The sequence below is a fragment of the Gorilla gorilla genome, chromosome X (assembly GCF_029281585.2).
Source record: "Gorilla gorilla gorilla isolate KB3781 chromosome X, NHGRI_mGorGor1-v2.1_pri, whole genome shotgun sequence".
Lineage (NCBI taxonomy): Eukaryota > Metazoa > Chordata > Mammalia > Primates > Hominidae > Gorilla > Gorilla gorilla.
Genome location: NC_073247.2, coordinates 163,652,389 through 163,658,388, shown reverse-complemented (window position 1 = coordinate 163,658,388; position 6,000 = coordinate 163,652,389).

Genomic DNA, 6,000 nt, shown 5'->3' with positions numbered 1-6,000 from the left:
TGCTCCAAACCATTGCTGAAACATCTATTTGTTCCCTTGAGACCTTCTGGGAAAGTCTTTCTTAGGGTTGGGGTAAGGAAATATGGCTCCTCAGGATTATTCAAGCTCAGAAGCCCTGTCCCCCTGACTTCAAGCTCAGAAAAATAGGCAAGCCAATAAACTATCCAGACTGTTTGGTGCAAAGTCCTGCAGCTCTGAAGGATGAGTCATCTGCTTTTACCACCACTTGAAATAAACGATAATGGCTTGGCAGCCTTTCGTATATTAATAGCCTTGTCATTTTGCCTTCCTCCCGCTCCCTTTATTCCACATTGGAATTAGAAATGGCAAAAGGGCCTTCAGAGCTGATTACCCTGTGGTTCCAAGCTTCCCAGAGAGCCCAAGAGGAGACCAAGATGTTCCCTGCACCCTGGGCAGACTGAGAGTCCCCCCCAGTCATTATCCTGTAGTCATTCTTCATGGCATTTCATACTGGAAATTATCAGATGTATTTCCTTGTCTGCTGATTGCCCGTTTCCCTGCATAAACATGTAAACTTCATGAAGGCAAAGACTTAATCTGCCCTGTCACTGCATCCTCAACACCCAGAACTGCGCCTGTGAGAGAGGAGGGAGGAGCTGGAAGTGTTACCCTCCTACAAAGAATGAGAATACACAAAGGAGGCAGGGTTGTACATTGGGGGAAGGGCTTTATGAAGTTGAGAACTATAGGGGATGTGGGGGAAGTATCCACATTTCTATATCTCTCTGACTCCAATGTCTTTTGTGTTAATTACTCTGAATTTCCAAGAGAGGGGAGAGGGTGCAGTTAATCATCTCCCTCAAACCTCAGCAAGACCCACCTCAGCCCTCCACTGTGCTCTGTGGTACTACTCTGCATTTCTTCAACTTCCACGGAACCTCTGAGCACTCCTGTGCCCCCTCCACATCTTCAAAACCTCCCACTGGCCCACCAGCACCTTGCTCTAGGAGAAAAATGCCTCCTCTACTCCCATCTCATCTCTGAATACTACTTCTACCTCTTTGTCCAAATCCAACTACAGTTCCTCTCTGCCTGGAGAATGTAGCTTCCCCTGCAGGCCTCTCGACTATTCACTCAGTCCTTAACCCAATCAATACATTGTGATTAGGTACCAGTTCCGGGAGGCAAGTGAAGAGATTCATTCTCCACACTCCATGTTTCTCAGAGTCTGGAGGTAGGGTAGTCACCTCCTCTAATTCAGCTTCCAAAGGGTTACATCTCATCCCTTCTTGCTGACTCAGTGACACCACGGCACTCCTCTTCCCTCCCTGGTAGTATAAAGGGTTGACTCTGCACTTAGGCATTCCCCTTGGCATACACACATGCTGTTATTTTCCCCATGTAACCTTCTCTAGAGTCTCCTTCCTTCTTCAACAACTGCCCTATTTTGCTGCTGCCTTCTGCAACAAAACTCTTCCAAGGAGGTTTCTAAGCTCATTATCTCTAATTCCTAGTCTTTTGTGAACCCACTTGAGCAGTCTTACCTCTCCTGCCCACCCTTCCCAACACGCACACACACACGCACACACCATAGAAATTTTTCTTCTCAAGGGCACTAATGACTTATATGTTGCTAGCCCCAATGGTCAATTCTTAGTCTTACTCCTCTGGACCTGCCGGCATCATTTGACAGTTGATCTCTCTCTCCTTGACTTGCAGGATGTTTCACTCTCTTGAGTGAAACATCAAGAGATGTTTTCCTCTTCCTACCTCACTGGTCACATTTCTCAGTCTTTTTCCCTGGCTCCTTCTCTTCTTCCCATCCTCTTCACCTCGGGGCTCAGTCATTGTCTCACTCCCCTTCTCCAGCTACATTCACTCTCATGTTCATCTCATTCAGTTTCAAGGCCTTAAGTGCCATCTCTGTACTGATGATTCCCAAATGTATATATCCAGGCTACACTTTTCTCCCACCCACATTTCAGACTCAAGATCACACCTGAATTTGGAAGTCTAATAGACACCTCACATCACCACGTGGAAAACTGAACTTCTGACCTATCTTCCAACAAAACCAACCAAAACTCCAGGAAAACCAAACTCCCACAAAACAAAACAGCAGAAAAAACAAACAAACAAACAAACAAGCAAACAAACAAAAACCTGTTCTATCCATAGCCTTCCCCATTTCAGCTGTTGGTAGTTCTACCATTCTGGAGCCATCCTTGACGTCTCTCTTTCTTTCACACTTCATATAATTTGGCAGGAAATCTTATTGACTCCATTTTCAAAATATAGCCAAAGTCTGAATACCTCTCACTATCTCCACTGTGACCATCATCTCTTTTGCAATTGCTGCAGTTGCCCCTTCATTAGCCCCTCTGTTTTTATCTTCACCATCATCAATTTATTCTAAGGGCAGTGGTCCTTTAAAAAAGTAATTCAAATTGTGTCACTCCTCTTCTCATAACTCTCCCAGTGACTCCCACTTTCAATCAGAAGAAAAGTTAACTTCTTCTAATGGCTACATGACACTCCATGATTTTCCAGCTCAATCTTGTTTTCTCTCTAACCTCATCTCCTGCTACTTCCTCTTTCTTCACTCTATTCCAGCCACACTGACTTTCTTGTTGGGCCTGGAACATGTTAATAATTTTCACTTTTTCTTGATTCTTACTAGAACACTCTTTCCCCAAACATCACCTTCTCAGTGATGCTCTGCCTGAGCACCCTATTTAAAATTATCCCCCCGTAGCACTCCGAATCCTACTTATCAGATTCTGCTTATTTTTCTCCAAAGCATTTATTACCTTCTAATGTGCTGTATAAATATAAGTAACTTGTCTGTTCCTTATATTTATTATTTGAGGTTTGTCTCATTTCTCTGGGATGTATACCTCACAAGAACAAGGATTTCAATTTGCTTTTCTCATCACTATGATCTTTAGCACCTAGGCTAGTACCTGGCACATAGTAACATATATTAGTTGAATGAATGAATGAGTCTGTTTGTGTCCTCTCCTCTCCTTCTGTCCTTCCCTCCTATGAGGAAGAAGCATTCATCCTCCACTAGCAGCCAATTCTCCCCACTGGGCTCTGACCATACACACCTGCTTCATGAAGGCTTTCCACCCTCTCCCCTTCAATTGGCTTCTCCCTCTCAGCCTATAAACATGTTTCTGTCTCATGCATCTGTAAAACACAAAAATCAAAATGTTTCAAATATTTGCCTCCCTCTAGCTGTTGCACTGTGTCTTCCTTCATGTTGAGCTTCCTGAGGAGTTGTCTATACCTGCTGATTTCACATCCTCCTCACACATTCACCCCTCAGAGCAGACACTTTCCAGATCTCAACATTCTCAACCAACATCATTTGCCAGCATGATGGGAATTCTCCTTAAATCTCTTCCTCTCCTTCTCTAAAACCCTCTAGCCCAGAGCAGAATCAGACATGGCCCCTGCACTAAGCCTCTCTCCCTGTATTTGGTGTGGGAGACAGTCACAGTTCTCACTGCTTTCGAGCCACTTCTCAAGCAAGCTGTCTACAGTCATACGCTCTTTTCTCTTACCTGTCCATCTCACACCCCCCTCAACTCTGTGTTGAGGATCAGCCCCTGCCCGAAGCTTACCAATAACCTCCTTGTTGAGTCATCCACTGGACACCATTCAGTCCTTGACTTATTAGCACATGATTAAAACCACCAGCCTATAAGAAATGCCCTCCCTTGTGTTGGCTTCTCTGACACCCCTCTCAGGACTCAAGCTTAAGCCTGTTTATCTCTCCCTGGGTGACTGCATCCAGTTCCATGGTCTTGAATGCCACCCATGTGCCAGGCAATCTCCACCCCCAGTCATGCCTCTCTCCTCCCTTATAGCCTGGTGCCACCAGCCTGCAGTGCTCACAGTGGTCCAGTTTCCTGAGGTCTAGAATCCTGTTCTGTCCACAGCATTTCAACCGCCTTGGGACATGAGCCCTTGCTCTGCAGTGTATGTCTAGGGCTGAGGTCTTGCTCTTTGGCCAGATACTTCCTGGTGTTACTCAAGACCTCAAGGATACCAGGTGTGCCTGCGCTGTCATTTATCAGTTATTAGCTAATAATAGTAATGTTGAGAATGGCAGGTAAGCTGTGTTGAGTACTGACCATGTGCCGGACATGGTGCTAACTGCTTTACCTGGTCTTTGCCATTGAATCATCACAGGTGCCACGTGAGGTGGGAAGTATTATAATTTCCATTTGACAAGTGAGTAATGTGAGGTTCAGGGGCTTTAAGGAACTTTCTCCTAGTCATTTAGCCAGTAGTTAGGGGATGATCTGAAATTCAAACTGTGCCCTGTGTGCAGTGGAGCACAGAGGTCTGGTCACTACCCTGTACTGCCTCTGCCTCCACTGTTAGTCTATCTGCTTTGAAGCCTGGTTGTCCCCTGCTTGCTCCTTCGTCCACTTCTGCACTTGGCTTAGCCCTGTACATATAGTTCTTTCTCTAGGTGCCTTCCCCAGTGTCCCTGGCATCTCGGTCTTGCTGCCGGCCCAGGTACTTAACAAGCTAAGAGCCATGTAAGATTTGTCTGGGCTGGTATTTTTTCCTTGAGCTAATAAGAAAAGCATGTGTGCATGTGCTACAGTTTAGGCCATGCTAGGGCATGAACACACAGACTTTATGACCAGCAACTCTGGTTTTGTCCCTAAATCACATATACAGCAGGTCACATGGTGGTTTGCTGTTGGTTATTTAATTTGATAATTCACAACTGACAAGGGGGTTGCTCACTGCTATTCCAATCAATGGGTAGTTTGGTTTAGTTATGAAAATACAGCTGCTGTATTAACAGTTTTGTTTATATTCAGCTTGAATATCTAGTTGAAGAGAAGCACATCTGAAGTACAAACAGCCAGGGAGAGGGGTGTGCACCCACACACATGCACACACACACATACACGTACCTAGACACTAAATGAGAATGTTTATTTCTAATGGAACTTTAAAAAGCGAAATGCAAAATGCAGGGAGCTGCTATCACGGCTGTGACTAAAAGCTCTTTCTCCTCCTCCTGGCTTCATTATTCTGTTCTGCCACCCTGGTCACCCGGGAAGACCCTGTGAGCCTTCTCCAACAAACCTCCCTCCTTTGCCTCCTCCCCAACCCCATCTGTCAATTCTACATCTTAGATGTTGCTCCCTCCTGCGGCTCCTCTTCTGGCCATCCCTGTGGCTCTGACCCTGTTCACTGGCAGAAAAGAGGCTCCAGCTCTCCATCCCGCAAACTCTCCCGCCCACCCCCACCAGAGGGATCTTTTGAAACAGCGTTTGGACATACAATGTACCCTTTTGGTACTCGTCCGCAACTCCCCTGTTGCCCACAGGATAAAGTGCAATTGCCTGGCCAGCCTCCCACTCCAGCTTTATCTCCAAAAACTTCTCTTCACAAATGCCTGAGGCAATCTCCTCCTTGTTCTCTGTCAAACACCACACATAGCTGGTTTCAACACCCTGGCTGGCTCTCAATTTGGAATGTCCATCTCTGCACCTCTGCTGCCTATAATACCCTTTTCTTGCTTTGAGAGGCTCGAGACCACATAAGTGTTTTCCTGGGAACTCTGGGGCCCTCATGACTTTGTACCTTGTGTTAGTAATTTTTGAAAAAATAGTAATTTTTTTACTAATTTCACCACAAGTTCCCACTCCTCTCTTGAAAAACATATGTAAGGGCCAAGACATCATCTGAGTCCTTGCCATATATTCCTCTATCATAAAGTCGATGGCCTGACCTAGACAAGCATGTGGCAAATACTTGAAAAACTACAAAATAATAATAACATTCTGTAGCCTCCACAAATCCTCACAGCTATCCTGTGGATGAGCTATCCCTTCGATGAGGTTTATAAGGAAGATGGCAAAGTATGATTAATATCAACCTGTAAGAGAAAAGTGCCTGGGAATCTCTGATGAGGGAGCTGTAATCACTTGCTCCCTTTGTCTGCCTGGGATTCAGTCGCTCATTCAGCAAACGTAATTAATGCCTACTGGTCATTGGTCACTG